General features: G+C 36.7%; 1 protein-coding gene across 2 annotated transcripts in view; it reads left to right on the top strand.

Annotated features, from left to right (window-relative positions):
- Window positions 1-25,500, top strand: part of LOC135195635 (bumetanide-sensitive sodium-(potassium)-chloride cotransporter-like) — a 116,851-nt gene that overhangs the window by 64,142 nt on the left and 27,209 nt on the right. The window contains exon 2 of one of the 2 annotated variants that reach the window (XM_064221992.1): window positions 18,326-18,521. The exons of the other annotated variant lie outside the window; for it this stretch is intronic. The gene's annotated coding sequence lies outside the window, so the exon portion shown is untranslated. The remainder of the gene's footprint in view (window positions 1-18,325; window positions 18,522-25,500) is intronic. 2 annotated transcript variants of the gene reach the window in all.

Below are 25,500 nucleotides of genomic sequence, written 5' to 3'. Positions count from 1 at the left end.
TCACAACAATGAACAGGAATTCACCTATCATCCTTAGCACCCGTGTCTCATGTTATTAATACGTATTACACGTCGTGAAGAATTCCTTCATTGTTATTCTACTCAGTGCCACGATGTCCCACGTCCCAGGGTCCTCAGATGTTTTGTTTCTTTCTGACGCAAACCTTCGGGACTGAATCCCCTGGAGGGTATTGGATGCCGAAGCTCGAAGCTGTAAGACGGCTTTTGATGTTATTATAAAGCATTGTGCAACAGTTCCTTTCTTTTATCTATTTTTGAAGATGATCAACATTTACTCGTCAGTTTTATTGCTCTACTAATGATGGCTACTTACTTTTATTTTTCTCCATACTTAATTTCAATTATACTTCCACTGCTTCAGTATTTCTAGACTTGTCATTCTTTTAACTGTTCTCACTCCAAACATGTCATGCAATGTCATTAATTTCAACTCCTGTTTTCATTCAGTCGCATTCAACATCCTCGCCACACGGCAAATAATAAGTCTATGTAAATCGTTTGGATTCAGCCCAGGCACAGGTTATAAGAAACGACGAAAATAGAAGCAGGGAGAGAAGTAGAATTCTAAAGCTTGAGAGCAGCAACTGAGTTAGCAATCGCAGCATTGCAGATTTACGCAACATAGGTAAGAGGAGTGAGAGGTAGGGGAGGAACTCTCTCCTTCAGCTCATTAGAGAATCCTACAAAGACTCGTAGCAGCGGAGTGAAAATGAATTCAGAGTCCATATAAGGGCACAGTCATATATTAAACCGTTTGCTTTCGATTCATTATATTGTTGCAAATGGAAAGGAATGAAGGACCACAAGTACGAAAGCCCTGATCTCAGTAAGGACGAAAAAGGTCATCATAAAATTTTCAACTTTTTCATACTTTTTTCTTCCTTTTGTGGTTTATGTGAACAGGAATAATCTAAACTGAAAAGAGATGGATAACCCCATCTAATTAAGCATTAGCTCATACAGGAATTTCATATGAATATGATGTCATCGTCAAGGAATGGAAGCCATAAAAGTTTACAAAGCTTAAGGTTTTTTTTATGAATCATCATCATGGCCTCCAACGCTGCTTAACGCATAGGCTCTGTGAAAAATCGCCATCCGAATCATTCCTGCGTTTTATCTTCCACAAATCTCAGTCTTCATCTCGAGCCTCCTGTCTCATTGTTTTCATCCAAGTATGTCTGGGTCTTTCAACTCTTCTGGTGCCCACAGGGAAGCCCAGATGGCACTTATCATGCTGTTCTATTGTTCTCCCGTGTTTTGTGCGAAGGTCATGTCCATACCATCTCTATCTCCCTTTCGTCTTTATCTCAACTACATATGAAACTTCCGTAATTTCTCCTCTGCTATCATTCTTAACTCTAACCTTCCATCTGATTCATAATATTCATCTGAAAGCTTTATTCTTGAAGAGCAAAATCTTTGGGATATACTTTCATTATCAAATCATGACACATGTTGCTATAGCGATACTGATTGTACTAAACCTATGTATAATCTAGCTATTGTAAGTAATTTCAATCTATTTGATTTCCAAATGTCATTCAGCCTGCCCATAGTTAGATTTGTCTTTCTTTTAGGCCTTCACTAAGTTCAGTTCAAGAGAACCTGTACTGGGTATCACTATTCCTGGATATCTGAAAGATCCAACCTCATTGATCCTTTCTACATCTGTTGGAATTTCAACCCTCTGTAAATACTCCGTCCTCAATGCTTCTGTTTTTCTAGGAGTATTTTGAGTCCTATTTCTCTAGATACACGATGCACCCTATTAAGAAAGTTTTTATATATGATGTGTTTTGTTAATTAAGACAGTATCATTAGCATAATCATAAGTCTGCCATGTTTCTTTCATTACTCCAGTCTAAACATTCTCGGCCATCTCCGAGCACTTTTTTTTTCATTATAAAATGCTGGAGGTTAAACAGTAAAGGTGAAATAACATTTCCTTGTTGCACCCAACTATTACTGCAAAATCCCATGAAAAGTGCCAATTAACAATATTAACTTTGCATCTATTTCGTTCATCGATCATTTGCATATTGAGGATTGCCATATTGACGCGAGACCTGTCACAATTCCGGTGTGTGGGAGCTGCCCAGTCCCCAATGCCTTCTAGTACACAACAGAAGCCATCAGAAGAGAATTTTTAAACTGCATACCCACCCTGCTGCATAATGTCTAAACACAAATATCTGAGCTCTGTAACTCCAGCCTTTTCAAAAAACCAGCTTATTCATCACTAAGCTTTTTATCAGTTACTTCTTATAGCCTACTGAGAATATGAATACTGGATATTTTCCTTACAATCAGCGTTTGTCAGTGACTGTAGTTACCAGATCTCTTGGTTATAACTTCCAATTCCCAATCATCAAACTTTGTTCCCTCATTCCATACGCTGCAAAAAGTCTAGTTAGTACACAAGATGATTCCATCAGAACCTGGTGTTTTCAATCTCTTAGGTTCCTTTATTATCGATTCCACTTCAAAAACTGCGAATCCATAAAGAATTCGTCAGCTTGTGGTATGGCAGCCAAATGATCCCCATTATATCTCTTATTCCCAACCTCATAAAAACTCTACTGGCCAGCATTATTTCTCTTCCTTTTCTGATGTGATTATCTATCCACTGTCTTTTCACTCATGGGTATTTCATAAGAGATTTTGCGGGCCATCCCAACTCCAACGCCATTTCCTAATCAGCCTGTTTATCCAAGTATTTTTTTCTTATCTCTCATTGACCTTCGCTGAATTTCACAATCTGGTCTTAAGTGCTTAGCAAAGGGTTTATCCAAGATCTAAGGCCTCCGTGTTCTTGCCCCATATCAAAGTACTTCTCTTCCAACAGATTAATATACTGTAGCTTCTTGACATCAAACTAACCCTCGCTGATGTTTGCTCCTCCTTAGAAATGGTTTTCAGAATTGCAAATCTATTTAGGCATTCAGTGGAAATAGCCTCTTGATGTTCATCTTCAAGATGCTCTACTGAATCAAACCTAAAAACTCTGTCAACACTTCAGTTTTCTGAAAAGAAAACTTGTGCCGACTTTCTCCGTCAGCACTTATTTATTTATTTATTTATTTTTTTTTTTTGCAGCCTTCTGGCCTCAGTAGTTTTTATTTTATTTAAGTCTAAAGTTATCCATAATCGTTCGTCTGGCAACGATATGGACTAGGCCACCACCTGGCCGTAGTTAAAGTTTCACGGGCCGCGGCTCACATAGCACCGACAGATAGAGCTATTTTCGGTCACCTTGATTATACGCTGTACTGAAAACTCAATCGCACCGAAGGAACTTCGGAGTATTTTTTTACTCGTTTTGGATGACATTAATTTCAGCGTTAGTGTGGCAATGGCAAGCTGGTGATCATCACTGCCAACACCTGTTCCTCTACAACTCCTGCCATCCCTCACTATATCTTGGTTGATTAAGTGATCTATTCTTTTCCAGACTGCCAACTGGAGATGACCGATTGTATTTAATTAAGGTTGCCGTTTTGTTGAAAACACCTCCAACGACCAACTGAATTGAATTGAATTGAATATATAATTATCCCAAAGGCCAAGCACTGTGACCTGTAAGGTCATCCAGTGTTGAAACGTAAATTGTCGATAAAAAGTTTGAGAGGTGTAACAGGAGAAAAACCTTGCAATTACATTATGAATCAATTGTTAGGAGAGGGTGGAAAGTACGATGGAAGAAAGAATGCGAAAGGAGGTACAGTAAAAGGAACGAAAGGGGTTGCAGCTAGGGGCCGAAGGCACGCTGCAAAGAACCTTAAGTAATGCCCACAGTGCACCACACGAGGTGCGCTGACGGCACTACCCCCCTACGGAGTCCAATGACCAAGATATCTGCCGCACATAAACTAATGAACAGCATCCAACTTTCATTTGCAGTTTCTTCAACCTTACCCATTATATATTCCATCCCGCCATTCTTCCTGCCAACTTTTGAATTCATATCAACAACAATAATTCATATATCTCAGAATAAAAAGAGAGAGAGAGAGAGAGAGATGAGAAGAGAGAGGAGGCAGGAGAGAAGTCGAGAGAGAGAGAATAACATAAATGTCTATCAGCGCTCTTGGAAAAAAAATCAAAATTTTTTTAATAAAACGTGAAGCCTGAAGATGATAATCTTCACACCAACCGAGAATACTTTTTTCTTTTTCGTCATTTCTTTTTCTTTCTATCTGTCATTCCTCACATTTCTCTCCTCTCTCTCTCTCTCTCTCTCTCTCTCTCTCCTCTCTTCTCTATCTCTCTCTCTCTGTTTTTCGCTGGTATTCCATTTATAACACTCAGCAATTCAGTATAAAATATCTGCTATTTCTCCAGAGAGTTCAATCGTAGGTGCATAGGATACTATAATACTCATACAGCATCGTTTTGATTAATATTGGTCCGCTGCTATAGTGGTTAGTATCGTGGTATACCACTCAGATGTCGCGGGTTCGCGTCTCCCTCAACGGCTAGGAAAAATCACTGGCTCTGTGTCATGATCAGTTACTGCAGCAGTGTGGGGTCTGGGGTGGGAGGTTGAAACCAATATTCTCACGGAAGCTTGAATTTCGAGTCAAAGGCCCCGTGGGCTTGTTCCACGTGAATAGGTTTCATTTACTGAATAATAATAATAATAATAATAATAATAATAATAATAATAATAATAATAAAATACTCATAGTAGCATGAGTTTTGGGATGGAGAAACAATCCCTATACAGATTTATCTTTAAATATATGTACATACACATAACCGTGGATTTGTTTCTCCATTAATAATAATAATAATAATAATAATAATAATAATAATAATAATAATAATAATAGATCTTGGCAGCAGTAATCATTGGTTCCCAGTCACTCAGGGCCTGTTTTTGCATTTGATGTTAAAATCATACCTTCTTCTCCTCCCCTGCCAGTTCCATCTGCTCTTCCAGTCTAAAAATACACATGACTCTCTCTTCCAGTGTCTATTCTCTCATTCCTTGCGCTGTGGTTCGCAATCAGCTATGACGTTCGAGTCTATATCTCTTGAATTAATTTTCTGCCTGTTCTATCTTTACAGCCTGATTCACTGTTCTTCATTCTAATTTTATATTTTCGATGTATCCTCAGTACATCACCTGGGAGGTCCTTAGCAACCCCATATGCCCAGGACTGGTGGCCATTTCTAAATCGGTCCATCCATTTACGTGGCAAAGTAGAGTTTATTGTACTGCCCAGTTCCTAGCTGACTACGGCCAATGAGTCAATGACCCCTGTCGTTGCTTGTCGCAAACAGTGAAATTGATTAAAGTAATGGGAAAATCAATCAACAGGCGTAAAAACAAGAAGAAACAACGAAAAATGGTTAAATTCCAAATAATATCTGTACATTTCCTTATTGTTTTCCAAACCCGACGGGCAGACAGACAGAACGAAGATACGTCTAATAATAATAATAATAATAATAATAATAATAATAATAATAATAATAAGCGTGCAAGATTAATAGCTTACATTTCCGTTCACAAGTTACAAAAATTTATCTTTAGTGTCCACTTGTAGAACATACTCACCGACCATGCCAGAACACTGAAAAATATTTGAACTTGAGATACTGGATTAACTCGTTATTCAGAACCTTAAAATTTTTGTTGTCATTGATGACACAAGGAAGGGAAACTCGCGGGACAATGGAAAACGAAGACGACAAAATCATGTACTCTGGGTAGTTCTAATTATCTGTGAGTGTCTCCGTGAAAATCAAGCCCTTGCTATTACCTATCTGTTTACATACTCACGCGTGCGCTTGCACACACACACAATATATAAATATATCATCAGCTTTAATAATTTGTTCACTGGAAAACGGAATTTTCATATGAAGACAGACATCAGTGGTGATAAACATGTTATATCTTGCTTAGCTTTCAGAAAATATAAATATTTTTTCCATCAACAGTGCTAAAAGATAAATTGCTGTTTAATCAATATAACATCATAAAGTAAAACACACACATTACAACTGAAACATAGATCAGATAAACAAAGGAAAATACGTGAAAATTACTGTAATTGCAATAGAAAAGATACACCATTATTTACACAGCCCGCGCTGATAACTGACAAAAATCAACGAAAACCAAACAAGAGATAATTCGAAAGATTTCCGTCCATGGTTGGCTTTTGTTGATATAGCAGAATTGCTTTCATTATGGTCAGGTCCAAGATATCCTTTGAAAAGGCCCCAGGATTGAAAAGTTCGCCCTATTCAATGAGTGTTGTCACTTTGAGATTTATTCCTGTCTCGTCATACAATCGCCAGTTCTTGGTGAATGACCGAAGTGCTCAGATGATCTTGCCTGCTGGTGCCTTTCACCTTTCTGATGTAATATGATGCTTTCTACAGCAGTCACACCTATATTTATAAATGGAACCCAAACAGAGGTTCCCTTAAACCTTAGCATTAAACTTGAATTCTGCTCGTAAAGGCATTCTAGCCATTTCGAGCCATATTTTGTACTTGACCAAAATGGTTGAATTGAGTATAGAATTTAGGCCAACGGCCAAGCACTGGGACCTGTAATGGACAGTAAAAGGTTTGAAAGGTGTAACAGGAGGAAGACCTCAAAGCAGTTGCACTATGAATCAAGTGTAAGGAGAGGGTGGAAAATAAGATGAAGAGAATATGAAATGAGGTACAGTAAAAGGAACAAAAGTGGTTGCAGCTAAGGGCCGAAGGCACGAAGCAAAAAAAAAAAAAAAAAAAAAACCTAAGTAGTGTCTACAGTGTACTGCATGAGATCCACTGACAGCACTAACCCCCTGATCAAAATGGAAGCAATCTTCCAGCATCAACGGAAGAAGCCAACCTTGAGCGAAGTAACTTTCGAGTTATCATGTGTTTGATTTTGATTTTTTTTTTAGTTTACAGTACTAGCTTTCTAAATATTCCTTGTGTGTGTGTATAATTTACTCTTTACGTATTTTCTTTTATGTATGCTTTACTTATGCATCATACCGAAAGTGGATGTTAATCTATATTTCCGGGTGTATTTTTCGCTTAAGTTTGTTTTTAGGCGCTAATGTTGGAAAACGTTTTCTCCGAAAGCTATTCATTAAAGACGTTCATCACACCACTGCATATATATATATATATATATATATATATATATATATATATATATATATATATATATGTGTGTGTGTGTGTGTGTGTGTGTGTGTATACATATATATACATACATACATACATACACACACACACACACACACACACACACATATATATATATATATATATATATATATATATATATATATATATATATATATATATGAAGTGACGTAAGTGAATTGAAGACTATTGACTTCCAAAAGTCATGTTAACACCTAATCCAACGAAGGAAAGGAGACAAGAGTGAAGATTCACCGTCATATGATGCTGCTGCTATAATCAATTCTTTACTTACCCGTCTTTTTTTCAACGATGAGCGTCGACATGATTTAAAAATGGGTTATCATAAACTGGGGTTTAATGGCCGCCAATACTAAAGAAATTTGTTTTTAGTCTTCCGGCTATTACAGTTACAGCTACCATAACTGTACACGCAGTGGGCTAGACTAAATGAGTCCACTTCTAAAACCCTCTTGCGCAAGTACATAAGACAACCAGCATCCAAGAGCGACTAACCTATTTTCTCTAGGTGAACTGGCGAGGGATAAGATGTCCCAGCAAAATCATGGAGACTTATAGATGAATGAATAGATGTAGACACGAACGTCAACGCCTTAACATGACACGATCATATCTAATTGTGGGTTTATCATAAGTGTGTATAAGAAGACGCAAATCTAAACAAAGGTAAAGTTTGACATGTACTCCATGAAATTGTTTGCATCCACTCGGCAGCACTGACTTATTGCGACAATAGGATTAAGGAAGAGAGAAGGGAGATTGGAGGTAGGGTATTAGTTATTCTTTATAGGCACTAGAAGTATTGCCATTGCATATAAAAAGTCAGGCTAGTTTAATCTGGCCAAGGGCAGCGTACGCATTGGCGACCATACCGACCTTTAAACAAAGTCCAACTGTGCTATGGGAGTGTTTTCGAGATTGAATAACTCAATGTAACTCCTTCATAGTATTTTGTGTCGTGAGTATCACGCCTGTTTCTTGAGACAGAGACTGTGGGATAAGAATTTCCCTGACAGCGCCTCAGATCGCTTGCTCTGCTGTGAAAATGGCTGCGCACTTTGACGAGCTCTTTAACTGCCATCTTTGCCGAGAAAACTATCAAATCAACACTTGCAGAATCGCTCTCTCTCCGTTTCATTAACCATATTTCGACAGTCAAATAATTTCTAGGCGGCACACTTTCTTACATGTGATTCTTAAAGAGCTTTTAGAAAGTCCATGCACTGAACTTTTACCTAATCTCGCAACCGTGTTTGTGTTTAAAAGTAAGACTCCAAGCGCATAAATATTCGTTTGCACTAGTCCCATACAAATTTCAAAGGTGATACGACAAACACTGGTTAGGCTTATATTAGAGAATCTTAATCAGGATTGGACAACGAGGCATATTTCTACTCGGTTTCACTTTCCTTTCCACAGGGACTAGAGCAGTTTTTGTCCTTCACATGCGCCAGTCATTTCTAGAACCAGTCTGTTCTGAACTTATGTATTGTCCTGTCGTAAGTTACTTTGCTTCATCACTTCCTTAAATATTCGTTCCAGACGTGCCGAGTACGCCGCTGAATATCTTTTCCAAGGTCCTTTCGTCTCTCCCCTGCGACTTTCTAAGTGTAACTCTAACGTTGCTGAAATTTCACTCCTCTTGTTATTCAGTCAGTAACATTTCACGAGCTACGTCGGAAAACTTACTGAACATGCACATTCGTTGGCCTAGGGACTACGGGTTTCATGTTCAGTGTTTATGGACGGCACTATTTGAAATCCTTTCAGTGTCTCTGTAATTAGAGTCACGTAACACTTCATGATGTGTGACAAGTCGTAACTCAAACGAAGAAATTAAGCCTATATCTTTCTTACATTTTATTCATTACGGATTGACTATGGCATACTGTACGCAACCGTAGAGTGCCGATATTTCAGTTTCATATCGCGCTACATCTACATTACTAAAATATGTATATTATATACAAATACATACGCGCACGTGCAAATATTTCTCACCATACGTAAATTAACACACACACACACACTCACTGTATATATATTATTATATATATTATATATATAAATAAAAAATATAAATTTATATATTTATATCTATATATATATATATAGATATATTAAATTTATATATATGTGTGTGTGTGTGTGTGTGTGTGTGTGTGTGTATGTGTATGTGTGTGTGTGTGCGTGTGTGAGTGTGTCTGTGTGAATAGATATGTATATATATTTAATGTATGTATATATATACATATACATATTATAGTAAATCCTCTGCATATGCCACAAGTAACATTCTGAACCCTTGATCTATGCTTAAAATCTACGTTGGTCGAAAAAACCTTGGGTACCACTTGAAAAATTTAAACAATATACACTCAAATTTAAACCCTATACACGCCATTTTCCACATACAACAGACAGTTCTTTAATGCATTCGCTAACTTTTGAAACAATATAATTACTGGTATGGGTATATGATTTTCATGTCTATTGGTATACCTTGCAACGGTATATTAAAATCTATTGATTAAATATTTGTCATTGCGGTGACTATAATGTATGCAATCCGACGAAGTATGTGAGTTTTTTTAGTAAACCCCATAAACTACCCACTTTATTTAACTCTATAAAACCACTATGATAATAGATGCAAATAAAGAAAATCGTGTAAACACCAAAAATTTATACAAAACAAAATAGGATATGGAATATCATTAAAACAATTTGATATGTTTCTGAAAAGGGTCAAAGGAACGACTTGTCCTCATCCTTCCACTTCTGAATATATCTAATATTGCCTTTGTTTGTTAATCTAACGTCATCTGTAACAAGCTGAAGAGAAATAAATAAGAAAGAAACCTCTGATACACGTATGTAAAACACAGGGCTTTGTTTGTTTGTATGGTGTTTTTACGTTGCGTGGAACCAGTGGTTATTCAGCAACGGGACCAACGGCTTTACGTGACTTCCGAACCACGTCGAGAGTGAACTTCAATCACCAGAAACAGGGCTTTGAGGGAATCACCGCAGAAATGATTTCAGCTGAAACTGAAATGACAGCTCGTGTACAAACTAGACGGGGTGCAGAATACGGATTGAGGAAAACACACCTGATGATTGGGAATGGGAAATTAGAGCTAAGTACTAATGAAGGGTGAGATCTGAATGAACGTGATGACTATGGGGACACTGACTGACATTGGTTGTAATAAAAAAAAAATGCTTATTCTCAGTAAGCTAAAGGAATTGGGGAACATCTTATTGATGGACAAACTGGTATTTGAAAAGGCTGGACTTGTACAGATCAAATATTTGTGTTTTGACATATTGCGCAGCAGTGTGTAATTTAAAAGATACCCTTCCGTGGCTTTTGTTGACTACGAGAAGGTATTGGACAGCAGCCACAGACTAATCTTATGGAAAATCTTGCGTCAATATGGCACTGCCATTAAATTTGTACAACTAATCTAAATTACCCATAAATGAACGAGGTGCAGTGGTAATGTTGCAGTAATTAGTGGAGTGCTACACGGCAATATTATATCACTTTGTTGTTGTCACTTCTCAAAGATTGCAAAATAAAAAAAAAAGGCAACAAAAACTTGGCAGACTCAGAATACCCAGCTAATGCTGTCTTAATTAGACAGACACCGCAAGATCGGCAGAGCTTGCTAAATAGACTGCATCACGTGTGCAATGAGACATGACACAACATAAATCCAAGAAATCAGCGGTAATGAGGACAGAATATGCATACACGGGTGAAATACCATTAGCTGAAAAAGGATTAAAGACGCTGAATCTTCTAAATATTAGTCAACAATGGTGTATGGTACAGTTTCTCTTGATTTGAATTCAGTGACAGACTACAAAAGGCAAATCAAACTACAAGCAGACTGAATAAGATCAGGAAATCAAACCGACTGACACAGAATACAAAAGTAAGATTAAGATCTGCATTGCTAGACACGAATCATAGTTTGATAATGAAACTGTTTCTCAAGGATTTTGTCGATTTAAGAATGAAGCTTGAATGAGAACAACTGGGTCAGAAGGAGAGATAGAGTTAGAGATGATACTCTAAGGGAAATTACGGAAGTTCTTATGCAAATGAGATAATGATGTAAGGGAGGTGGAGATATGGAAATAGCGCGGACACGTGCTTTGCATAATCCTAAGGAGAATATGTGATAGTGCTAAATGGGTTCCTGTCAGCAACTTTAAAGTTTGAAGACCCGAATCTACTCCTATTTGAATGAGAACTAAGAGACCAGAGGCTGGAGATGGGTGGAGATTTCTAAAAGATAAAACAAAGGAAAGATAACGGCGAAATTTCACAGATGAGGATGAATCTGAAAAATAAAACTATACACAGAGTACAGTTAGAAATAATTAACATTCAAATGAAAGCACTAGCCACATTCTAGTGCATACATGCACACCACAGGGACAGATGGGGTTATAGTGTTCAGCATTCGTCGTAGATCAGTTGGTATGCGAGTGGAGTGGTGGGGGGAGATTTTTTTCTCTTTAGGTCTAGGCTTAGATATTAATCAAAGGTTAACCAAATAACACTGCGTACTTTCCCCGTCATGAAATACCACACACACTCGAGTAATAATCGACTCTATAATTTTTTTTTACCTCCCCACTCCACTCCCCAAAAAACTAAGACTTTGCAGTTTATTTCGTGTAGTAGTTCGAGTCCAGATTTTACCTAAACTGTACATCAAATTATATGCCCTAAAATAATTACAAAAGAGAAATAGAGAAGAAATGCTGAACGACGAACAACAAAGTTGGAAGTAATGATACTTTATCTTTTTCGACGAGCGATGTCAACTTATTGGCTTGTGATACAAAAGAAATTTAATGTAACATGAAATCCTACGATGTGGCATAACAAAATAAACATATATTTTAAAAGGCAAAATAACATATGTATTCCAATACCGGATTGGTAAACTGGCAGGTAAGAAACAGGCAATTAATTATCAACGCAAGAAACCAATCAGTTAAGTATATCTTAGTTTTACCAGACCACTGAGCTGATTAACAGCTCTCCTAGGGCTGGCCTGAAGGATTAGATATTTTTACGTAGCTAGGAACCAATTGACTACCTAGCAACGAGACCTACAGCTTATTGTGGGATCCGAACCACGTTATATCGAGAAATGAATTTCTATCACCAGAAATAAATTCCTCTGGTTCCACGTTGGCTGAGCCGAGTATCGAACTTCGGACCACCGAATTGGTAGCCGAGCGCGAAATCCACCCGTCCAACGAAGAACAGAAACCTATCAAAATATTGTGCTACTACTCACCCGCTTAGATAAAAATAAAATACTTAGTTATTATAAGCAATCAACTCATAAAACGGGTTGATACCGTAAAAATATGTCAATCAGCCGTCCACTTAAAAACCTCCAAAACAAAAACTAAATACAAACTGATGAAAAACAATAAACAGGCAAAATAACAGACGAGTTTTTACGGCACTCTTCCAAACTCGGGAATTCAGTGTTCGTTTCATCTAGTTATTTCAAGTTATTTAAAAAAAAGAAAAAAAAGCAATAAAAATAAGAAGCGCAACCTCATTGTGAGCACCTCGGGGCTAGCAGGTTTGTCGCACATTACCTTGTACTGGTAACAGATCGCGTCAATTTATGATATTTTTCCCCGCAGATTTTAATTTACTGGCCGATTACTACCTCTTGTCATTTCAATTACGGTATTATCTGGAGCCCTACCGATCTCTGAATTTAATACGTCGCGCCTTGTAATGCAGAGGAGTCACTTTGTGTATGTACGTTTGCATATGTATATTATATATATATATATATATATATATATATATATATATATATATATATATATATATAAAGATAAGGTCACGACAATACCTTTATTTGTACACAACATCACGTTGTTTTACATATTTCGCGATTAAGTTATATATATATATATATATTATATATATATAAAATATATATATATATATATATATATATGTGCGTGCGTGCGTGCGTGCGTGCGTGCGTGCGTGTGCGTGTGCGTGCGTGTGTGTGTGTGTGTTCTTGGGCAGGGGGTTTTCTCTTTCACAATTTTAATTGTAGGTACTCAAAGAAGTCATTGCCACATAGACGATCGCACACACACACACACACACACACACACACACACACACACACACACATATATATATATATATATATATATATATATATATATATACATATATATATAATATAATAGTAATTATAATATATCAATTATTATATAATGAATGTAATCCACCATGAAAAGGAAGGAGAAATATGAAGGTAAGAACAAGGGAGGTACTACCAAGGCCTTCTACGGCCTTGGTACTACAGGTCTTCCCTCGTCCCCAAAAATTTTCTCCCTCACGCAGGCCTAATCCGGGGAACTTTATTTGGTAAATAAATTTCCCCAAAAGAGGCCTGGTGGCGGAACAAACCGTTAGGGAAGCTACATATCTGTACTCACCTTCTTCTTCTTCTTCCCATCTTCTTTCTCCTATGTTTTTCTGTGCAGATAATCATCAGGTCCATTCTTCGTGACTCAGAAGAATACAATTGATATATATATATATATATAATATATATATATATATATATATATATATATATATATATATGTGTGTGTGTGTGTGTGTGTGTGTGTGTGTGTGTGTGTGTGTGTGTATGTGTGTGTGTGTGTGTGTGTGTGTGTGTGAATTAAACTACAAGTTGATAAGAAATTCGTCGGTTAATGGACTCGAATTTCTTATCATCTAAAAAATTCCCCTTCGGTTTACATATACGAAAATATAGTAATTCCGAGGTAGAGCGAATTAGATATTAAAGGACATTTGTAACTTAATGCTTGCATATGAATCACGGTGATTCATGTGATAAAATTAGAGTCATATATATATATATATATATATATATATATATATATATATATATATATATTAATATGTTGTATGCGTGTGTGCTTAGGGGAATGACTGCTAGCGATTGTAATGAAGGCAGATAATAGCTGATGAATGAAATGCAACGTGCATTGATAGGACTACAAGACGGATGTTGTAGTTTTTGTACCAAAGGTGCACCTTTGTTGCTGACTTGGGTGTGTAAGGTATACCTGGATGGGGCAAAATTCCAAAGCAATGGGCGCAATGAATAACTACTGATCCTTATACAAGTGATGGACAAGAAAGTCAGACTTATGGTTACATAACATTCCTGAGCGTCTCAGGGAAAGAGTGTAAAGTGTGATTCCAGTTAAGTATATCTTAGTTTTACCAGACCACTGAGCTTATTAGCAGCACTCCTAGGGCTGGCCCGAAGGATTGGATATTTTTACGTGGCTAGGAACCAATTGGTTACCCAGCAACAGGACCTACAGTTTATTGTGGAGTCCGAACCACATTATATCGAGAAATGATTTTTTATCGCCAGAAATAAATGTCTCTGATTCCGCGTTGGCATAGCCGAGAATCGAACTTCGGACCACCGGATTGGTAAGCGAGCGCGAAAACCACTCGTCCAACGAGGAACTGTGATTCCAGTTGAGGAAGTAAGATACGCGAGAGGAAGTTTTAATAGGGGAAGAATAGCCTGAGTTTAGACAAGGAAAAGGGTGAGTATGAATCAAGTAATCACTGCTAACAATAGCTACCTAAAACCACTAACAACTTACTCGGGGCAACAATCCTACGTGGTCCCACTGACCAACCTCCCCAGGGGGGGAAATTCTCCAAAGAGAAGGGGAGAAGAACAAGGAGAATGGGAGAAAAAAAAGATATGGAGACGAAGAACAGAAAAGAAGAAGAAGAAAAAGAAGAAGAAGAAGAAGAGAGAGAGAGAGACAGAGAATGCGCAGACAGAAGACTGACCAATTTAGTGTAATCGTTGGTTTTAAGACAATGGTGCACTTACTACTCCTGCCTCCTTGACTGTTTAATATATATTCAAATGATAAAGATGAGAGAAAATGTAAGGAAATAGGTTGTAAATGAAGTGTGGCATAGTTGTTTGCAAATAGTAGTACATTGTGGAGAGTAAAGAGAAACTGCAGAAACTCCAGAAAGTTTGAGTGTTTGCTAGAGGAGAATATTGAAAGCAAAGTAGCAAAAGGTAAATTAAAATAAGATAATAAACCAATAAGTCGAAATATCCATGACAAAAGAAGGGATTTGAATAATAATAGATTAACTGAAGCAATAATAGCAGCTGGGTGAGTGCGACCACGGTTTGTTATGACCTCCAGCTTACTCGTGATGCATGCTCGAGTTTCCCCACACGCATAAGTTGTAAACAATATATTCGTAACTTAACGTAAATTAAAATGTGCTAAAATCTATGGTCAAGCAGAGCCTTGTTTCACCAACGAAAATTAAAATAAATACGCTAAATTGTATTAGATATCATTTTTTGCACTGTTTAAGATGCACATTAATTATATTTTTCATTTTCATTCTAACAAATAAAGTATAAATATCCTATCCTAAAATACCTGTATCTTTAACTCAACACGAAACAACTTTTTTCAGACCTTTTTAGGCCCGTTCCATAGACCTTTCCTAGCCCCCTAACAAAAGCAACAACAACAGGAAAGTAGTTTGTAGGCTTACTCCCAAAGTAAGTTCATCGATGGACAAGTGGTTTACGTGCTCGGCTACCAACTCGGTAGTCCCGAGTTCGATTCCCCACTCTGCCGACGTGGATTCAGAGGAATTTGTTGCTGGTGATTAGAAATTAATTTCTCAATATAATGTGGTTAGGATCCCACAATAAGCTGTAGGTCCCGTTGCTTGGTAACCAACTGGCTCCCAGCCACGTAGAAATATCTAATCGTTCGGGCCAGCCCTAGGAGAGCTGTTAATCAGCTCAGTGGTTTGGTTAAACTAAGATTTACTTAACTTACTCCCTAAGTAAGCACAAATCTGGAAGAAAATAAATGTTTAGGGAGGTTAAGGGTAACATGCATGAAGGTATTGGTGAGCCAATTTTCCGTTATGGAAGTGAAGTGCTGATGCTGAATCCAAATGATAAATAACAAGAGGCGGAAGACGACGAGATGAATTGTTTTTGTAATAAATGCGAGATATGAGGCGATAATTATGCAGATGTGGTAAAAAGGATAGTATGCCTGAAAGAGTGGACTGAAGTATTTTGAGATGGTTTAGTCGGTCACGTGATATATATATATATATATATATATATATATATATATATATATATATCTATATATATAGATATATATTATATAATATATATAAATGGAAGATTTTGTGTTCGTGAAAAGAGGAATAAGGTAAAGGATGGGGGGGGGGGGGGGGGGGGGGGGGGGGGGGGAGGGGGGGGGGGGGGGGGGGGGGTGGGGGGGGGGGGGGGGGGAAGGAGGTTATTAGGCTGGAGGATGTAAGTATATGGAATATCTGATTTCATTATTTAGTTTTATGGTGCGAATGTAGCCTTTTAATGGCACACACACACACACACACACACACACACACACACACACACACACATATATATATATATATATATATATATATATATATATATATATATATATATATATATATATATATATACATACATACATTTCTTTTGTTCAAAAGACAATACGAGGAAAAGAACAATTAAAGACGGCGCTCTCGTATTTTCAAGGTAATTTGCTGAATGCTGGTTTGTTGGTAAACACCTACTAACTAACCTCATCAGGGGGCGCAAAAGATGTAAAAAAAATTTTGCGTTTTCACGGCCAAATTGGTCCAGCAAGGACAGGGCAAGGTGGTTGGTCATCTCCACGCTTGTTTAAGCAGTGGCGTTTTCAAAATTAAATGATGACGGAAATAGAAATGCTATTTAGCTATAACTAGAATAATGACAGCTAAATAGAGTGCTTAGCCGTTTTCTGTATCGTGATTCATTCACGAGTTGGCAGTAGAGATCCGTGTGGTTCTTTCACTTAAACACTCCCGGACAAAGGAAACGGCTTGATGTTGATATAAATAAATAAATAAATAAATAAATAAATAAACATACACACACACACACACATATATATATATAGTATAATAGTATTTTATATATATTATATATATTATATAGTAATATATTTATTATATAGTATCTATATATATATATATATATATATATATATTTATAAAAAGTATTAATTGTAATAACCAACATGCCCCTTAACTTCTCGATTCTTCACGCTTTTTGGATAACTTAATTATGTTTGTGTGCGTGTGTATGTGTGTTTGTGTGCGCGCGCTCAAAGCATAAACCTTACAACTAAACATTGATCGCATTAACTTTTGACTAAATTTTCAAATATATTTGTATCGCCTACAACTTCTTCTTGGCAAAATCGAGCCATTCATATTAGAATATTAAGTTACCGGTGATTTAGGTCAACATAAATTTTTTTACTGCATAAGTTAGAACGCTAAAATTCCTTTCGTTAACATTTTTTTCCCCAATTTTTGTGGAATTTGTCATTTCACCGAAGATGGCAAAACTGACAAGCTGTACTTGAAACTTAACAACGCTCATATACCACCTGTTTCGAACTTGTAATACCAGAGAACGTTCCTCATTTGATTTTATCAAAATTTTAAATATCCCTCCTGTGAAAAACGTGAAAAGAAGCATAGGAATGATTAAAGATTAAATCTGTAAATCTAGGTGAGATAGTAGGTGAATATATTCGTAATTAATTATTATGTTTTAGGGGAATATTTGGCAATTTCGTTCCCTAAATTGAGTAAAAGAAAATTTAAAAAAAAAAAATCTTCTCTATCATTTTTACTTTAATTTTCAAGTAGACCTGAATTCTTCCATTTTGCCTCCTTTCGTCTCGCCGAACTTTCCCATAAAAGGTGAGCACATGTATGGCTGTATGTCATAAGGTCTCATTAACAGCAGCGTCATGCCTCATAGCCGATCAGCGTCAGCGATGGGGCATTTTATGCAAGGTGAGATTTCCAGAGCCTTGAATATTCATATCACGCGCGAATGGAAGCTCAACCATGATTTGTATATATATAGTGCGCTTAATAGTCTGATATCTCACACTCTTTCTTTGCCAGGCCCAACCCCGGCCGTGTTTTCCTTTTTTGCTTTGCTGTGAGTCCAGTCAGTGAGTGAGTGTTTGTCGAGGACGGAAGACGAAGAAGGAGCCAGGGAGCGAGAACCGGAATCCCTCCTCTCGCATTCTCCATCCAACGTCGTCGCGTTGAAGTCGCAGGACTTCAGGACTCTTGGTGCCGCCGTCGCTACGAGAAGGTATTCCTCCCTCACACTCACTTTCTGGACTTGAGAAAATTTCGACAAAATTGGATACTTGCATTACTGACTGGAGTTGGTTCCGCTGTTCCGAGATTTCATTGTTTCCAGAGTAATTAATGACAGGTGTTTACAATAACAGGTGCCGTCATATACATATTATGTCTTGTGCTTTTACAATGAGGATGACCTCGTAAGTGTACTTTCAATTTTATTCGCACTGCTACGTCTTAGACTGTTATACTATATTGTGAGGATAAAGGCGTAACACGTGAATTTTCTTTTAGCCATCATATTAAGTCTCGGACTTTTATTTTTCTAGTTTTCTTTGATTTTTTTTTTTACTCATTTCAGTCTACTTGACATAACTATCGATAACGAAAGCCTCCATTTTGTGAAAAGTAGTAAAAGTTAACAAGTTAAGATTTCCAAGCAACGCGATAGCAAAATTTTCGAATACGATGGCAAACCTTAGATCGCCCACAACCCGGCCCCCGCCCCCCCATTTTTTTTTTTTTCAAAGATGAAACTAGCAGACTCCCCTTCACAAAGAATCGTTCTTTAAAAAAAAAAAAAAAAAAAAAAAAAAAGCTCGGTTTACCTTTCATCATTATTTTGTCAATTTTCTGGGACGCATAATTGCATTTCAACATTTGTCCCACTTGTATCCCTACATCGCTGTCAAACCAGGAACATGATCTCCATTTCATGACAGACCAACCTTCCACATCTGTATGGAAGACCATTTTATAAGTCAATCCTAATCATTTAGTTTTCCCCGTATAATGGATCGTAACCGGTTACAAACACTTGAGTCTTTCATCTCATCTCGAATATCTCAACGTTTTCACCTCTTTTGTCTTTTATCTGAAGCTGGAACGACTGACTGAATAGTCTGAGTGTCTTGTAATCAGTGTCGTTGTCCCTCTATCTTTTGTCGTATCTTGGGTCCATTAATCTCTAATCACGCTCTTATGAATATGTAATTTCTCTAAGTGTGGTGCTTGGCTCGAGAATCCCTTTAAGTATTCTGATTTCATTTCCTTTTCGTAGGTGATAACACTTTGACTTTCTAATATACCTATAACACTTTTTTTACTTACATAGTCTTCCCTTTCGTTATATCATTTGAGTTTAGTTCAGTAGTATATACAATGCGCGCGCATTCTTATTTCATGTTCTAATAAGATCTCCATGTCGATATATTCTAAATTTTCATTCGCTTACTGAAGGATTTTCATATCGATATACTCTAACTTTTCATTCGTATATTTGAAAAACAAAAATGTTCTAATTGCTTATATGGAATAATACACAATCCACCACTAGCATCTTCTGTTATCGGTATGTGATATACATTTTTTTTTTTTTTTGGGGGGGGGGGGGGGGGGTGGCGGCTAGCGGGCGTCAAAGTGTTAACCTGTGATCTATCATAAAGCAGTTTTCCTCTAATGTGAAAGTACGATGGTTCACAGTCGGTTCCCTCATTTTAGTGGTGTCCTCAATTCCTTTATTATTTTAATGTTAAAAATACTGTATATACACCCACACTAAAACACACACACACACACACACACACACACACACATATATATATATATATATATATATATATATATATATGTATATATTATATTATATATATATATATATATATATATATATATATATATATATATCACAGGAAAATGATAGGCAGAAATCAAGTGCTTTCGTCTTTACTAAGCCAATGTCTTAGTAAAGACGAAAGGGCTTGTATTTCTGCCTATCATTTTCCTGTGGTATTCGCTTATTTAATGAAGTCACGTGCATCTACTGTGATTTTTTAAGCATATATATATATATATATATATATATATATATATATATATATATATACTATATATATAATTGTTTTCCATGGCCACTCGATTCTTCTGTTGGACTTGATAATCTGTATTTGTGCAGGTGAGCTATTTGTAATATCGTGATTTGACCAGTATTCGCTTGTTAGTAATAAGTATATGCATACAAAAGTTTACAATTAGTTCTGCCAGTGTTGTTCACTAATCACTGAATAATATCCAAAGGACAACTATACATACATACATACATACAAACGTATATGTATATTTTATATATGTATGTGTATATACTGCATATGTTAGAAATAATCAACACACAATCAAGTGTGGAACAGCAATAAATTTATAAAAAACATCAGGATCGAACCCAGGTCTTTCGATTGAAAGACAAGACCACTGCCAACCAAGCCACACAAGTCATAAAAGAAGCTGGAATCTAAGTACAACTGTACTTAAGGCTTTACCTGTGTAGGCTAACTACTTGCTTGCCAGCGAGTTTTCCCCAGCTTCCCAACTCAGCAGAGACCCAGTTGACAGCATGTCATTCGAATTACCCTTTCTGAGTGAATAGGATAGAAATCATCAACACGAAATCACGTGTGGCAAAGAAGTAAATTTCTGACTAACATCAGAATCGAACCCAGGTCTTTCATGGCCGCTTGAATTTTCATTTCGATTTCATATTCTGTACCGTGTCAGCCGGTCCTTGGCACCGTACGCACTCCGTCCCAGTCGAATAAAAGTCTTTTAATTTGTAAGCTGATTGCATTACCATTAGACAAACAACTCACCCCCCATCCCCTCCCCAAATCCAGACAGCCCTCTATATTTGGCCGGTTTATGCGAACTTCTCCAGGATTCGAAGCACCGGAAGACGTGCCATTCGAAGCTTGCATCTCGTATTCCGATGCCCCCCTTTATGTGGGAAGAATCGAGTATTTTTGTTCTAAGCATTTTTTTTTTCTGCATAATTGAGGTGAAAATTACACGCCGATTATCTGGAAGAGCGGCTGCTTGAGAGCTCTACTGATTCTCAACAGAATATTGTCAACTGGTCACTCAGTGTCGCTGGTGATTTCACAATTTCGGAAGGCGGTTCTTACGCAGAAAATTGCAACTACAACTTAACCCGTAGGGCAAATTCTTACAAGTAGATGTTACATATACAACAAGCACGCACACACAGACACATATATCTCAAGTATAAAAGGCCCATAAAACACTCTGGTTTAAAACTAAGGACTGCTATATTTCACCCTTACAAGTGGTAAATGATTCACTGCTTGATAAGGGTGGAAGTTAATCCACCGAAATATAGTCCTTAGTTTTAAACCAGTGTTTTAAGGGGCCTTTTACACTTGAGACGTATCCTGTTTTATCAGTATGGAGAATAAACAGTGTAACTGCAAAGAGATTGAAACAACGGATTGCAAAACCTTTGGCCTATACTGTAAAGCATGTGCAAGCAAACTGTTTGTTTCGAAAATGCTTTGAAGTAAAGGCAAAAGGTCTTGTAATCGAGCTTTCTCTTTCCATGGGGTTATATACTGTTTATATTTTACATAAGGCTGTTCTTCCCGTATTAGAAGTATTACACACGTACACACACACCACACACACACACACACACACACACACACACATATATATATATATATATATATATATATATATTATATATATCTATATATATATATAAAGAGAGAGAGAGAGAGAGAGAGAGACCTTACAGACCTTACATCTTGTTCGGTGTCCCCAGGTCCCTCAGTGTGAGGCACCTCTAATGTCTACCAGAGAGTTGCTAGTACATCTTCCGGTATATTTTGCATCTTCCAATCTTGGATGGTCTGGGATGCAGTTTAGATATTTGTCGAGCTTATTCTTAAACACATCTACGCTCACTCCTGATATATTCCTCAGATGAGCTGGCAACGCATTGAATAGACGCTGCATTATCGATGCTGGTGCGTAGTGGATTAATGTCCTGTGTGCTTTCCGTATTTTTCCTGGTATAGTTTTGGGCACTATTAATCTACCTCTGCTTGCTCTTTCTGATATTTTTAGTTCCATGATATTTTCTGCTATTCCTTCTATCTGTTTCCATGCCTGAATTATCATGTAGCGTTCTCTTCTCCTTTCTAGACTATATAATTTTAAGAATTGTAGTCTTTCCCAGTAGTCAAGGTCTTTAACTTCTTCTATTCTAGCTGTAAAGGACCTTTGTACACTCTCTATTTGTGCAATATCCTTTGATAGTGTGGGTACCATATCATATTGCAATATTCAAGTGGACTACGAACATATGTTTTATAAAGCATAATCATGTGTTCAGCTTTTTCTTGTTTTTGAAGTGCCGTAACAACATTCCCATTTTTGCTTTATATTTTGCCAACAGAGTTGCTATTTGATCATTGCATAACATGTTCCTATTCATCATCACACCAAGGTCTTTAACTGCTTCCTTATTTGTGATTGTCTCATTATTAGGTCCCTTATATGCATATAGCTTTCTTTCTCTGTCTCCATAATTTATGATTCAAATTTATCAGAGTTAAATACCATCCTATTTACCTCTGCCCAATCATATACTTTGTTAAGGTCTCTTTGTAGAGCGTTCCTATCTTCATCACAAGTAATTTCTCTACTTATTCTTGTGTCATCTGCGAAACTACTCACTACCGAATCCTTAACATTATTGTCTATGTCTTCAATCATAATAACAAACAGTATTGCAGCTAACACCGTACCTTGCGGCACACCGGATATTACCTTGGCTTCATCCGATTTCTCGTCGTTTGCAATAACTATCTGAGAGAGAGAGAGAGAGAGAGAGAGAGAGTCTACTTGTTTAAGCCTTGGCGACATCCAAGGCATCCATCCCTTGGCCCAAGATCCATCCAGGTCGGCTCATGGAAACCGCGGGTACCCAAGGGAATTCCCTGGCATGAACGCAGTGAGGAACGTTGAAGGTCAGTCCTCCAAAGCACAGGATTGGCTAAACCTATTAGGTTGGTAGCCTCTGAGCATTACGTCACTCGACTCCTCGAGCAGCTCGTTTGCCGTTTTCCTATCGATACATGCGCAGAAGTTTCACCACGCTAATTCTCGCTCTCTAGTGCACACACACACACACACACAAACACACACACACACACACACACACACACATATATATATATATATATATATATATATATATATATATATATATATATGACAGGTAAAAATGTTGTTACAACAGAATTCCATCGGAGCCCATAAAAACGTCAAAATATAGAAAGTTAGTACTATATCTCAGAGACTGCTGTATCTCTCTATGCATTACCTACCTGACGAGAGAGTTACAAGGATTAGGATGTCTCAAAGACTTGTTAGTCCATCCGAGGAGACATCGTGTGCTCACTTATCTGTAGGAGCAGATTTTACTGTTCATTCACAGTGTCCTGATGATTTTGTCTAGCTTTCTTTTAAACTTCCACACTGTTGCTGTTTACAACTTCTGGTGGCAGTTTATTCCATGTGTCACATATCTTGTATGTAAATAAGTTCCCAACATGGGATGTGTTGTATCTCTTCAGTTCTAGTTTCCATCCATTATTTCTTGTCTGGTTGTCGTTTAACGTAATTAGGTTACTGTCTACTTTTGTTATTCCTTTCAGTTTTAAATGTTTCTATTAGTTGTTCTCACAATCGTCGCGTTTCTAAGCCAAACAGAGAGAGAGAGAGAGAGAGAGAGAGAGAGAGAGAGAGAGAGAGAGAGAGAGAAAACAGTCTCTGAAATATAATACTTGTTTTCTATACTTTAACGTTTTCATGGGTTCCTTTCATTAGTTTTAGGCAAAATCCAAAAGAAGAAATTGAAGAAATGGAGTAACTGCTCCAAGTCCTTTCGACTTGTCATTCTTCACTAAGCAGACTGATAATAAATATGAAAGTATGTTTACAAAGAAAGCTTGTATAAATGACAGATAGGGATTATTAAGGAAAATAAGTACCTGGAATCCAACACACCTGAAGAATTAGTAGACCTACCCAAAAGATGGGCACGATTAAAGAGGTTTACAAGAGATTAAGGCCAACTGCTCGGAAGTAGGGCCAAGATTATACGGGGCGGTGACTGACCGCCAAAAGAAAAGAAAAGTTATAAAAGTACAATTCGATCTCATTTTGGTAAACAACAATTTCGCAAAGTGAACATTTCCACAAAAAATATTAAACTTATAAAGAAAATATCTATAAGGTAACTAAGTCAGTGATTTTATCTTTAAGGTCATTCTTAAACAAATAATTACAATTGTGAGTTGTATAATGTTTAAGAATCACCTTAAAGATAAAATCACTGACTTAATTACAAATTAGTTACCTTATATTTTCTGTATGTTTAATATTATTTTTTTAAAAGTTTTTATTGTTTACCAAAATGAGATTGAATTGTACTTATATATATATATATATATATAATATATATATATATATATATATATATATATATATTAAATGGCGATCAGTCACCGCCCTGTATAATCTTTTAATTGTCTTGGCCCTGCTTCCGAGCCGCTGGACTTAATCTCTGAACCTCTTAAATCGTACCCAAGTTTTGGATTGTTTTACTAATTCTTCAGTTGTGTTGGATTCAGGTAAATTATTTTCCTTTATAATCCCTATCTGTCAATTACACGAGCTTTCTTTGTAAACATACTTTCACTTTTATATCAGTCGAAAGGCTTCGCAACAGCTAATACAGTTTCACTTCCCTTCGTGGATTTTTCTTGATTTATATAGTCATCATGTTCCAAATTTTCGTGATTCAGTTATACACACACACACACACACACACACACACACACACACACACACACATATATATATATATATATATTATATCTATATAGATATACAAGTCTATATTATATTAATATATATATATTATATTTAATTATAATTTATATATAGATTATATATATATATATATAGGTATATATGATATATATATTATATATATATATAAGATATTTATTATATATATATTATATATATATATATATTGTATGAATGTATGTGTATATTTAGACTAAAGGACTTGAGGAATGAATATGCTTTTCTCTCTCTTTCACTCGATCGATAAGGAATTAAAT

Source organism: Macrobrachium nipponense, chromosome 16, assembly GCF_015104395.2.
Source record: "Macrobrachium nipponense isolate FS-2020 chromosome 16, ASM1510439v2, whole genome shotgun sequence".
Classification (NCBI taxonomy): Eukaryota; Metazoa; Arthropoda; class Malacostraca; order Decapoda; family Palaemonidae; genus Macrobrachium; species Macrobrachium nipponense.
Note: the sequence above shows the minus strand (reverse complement) of the source record. Positions and strands in the feature narration are given on the sequence as shown.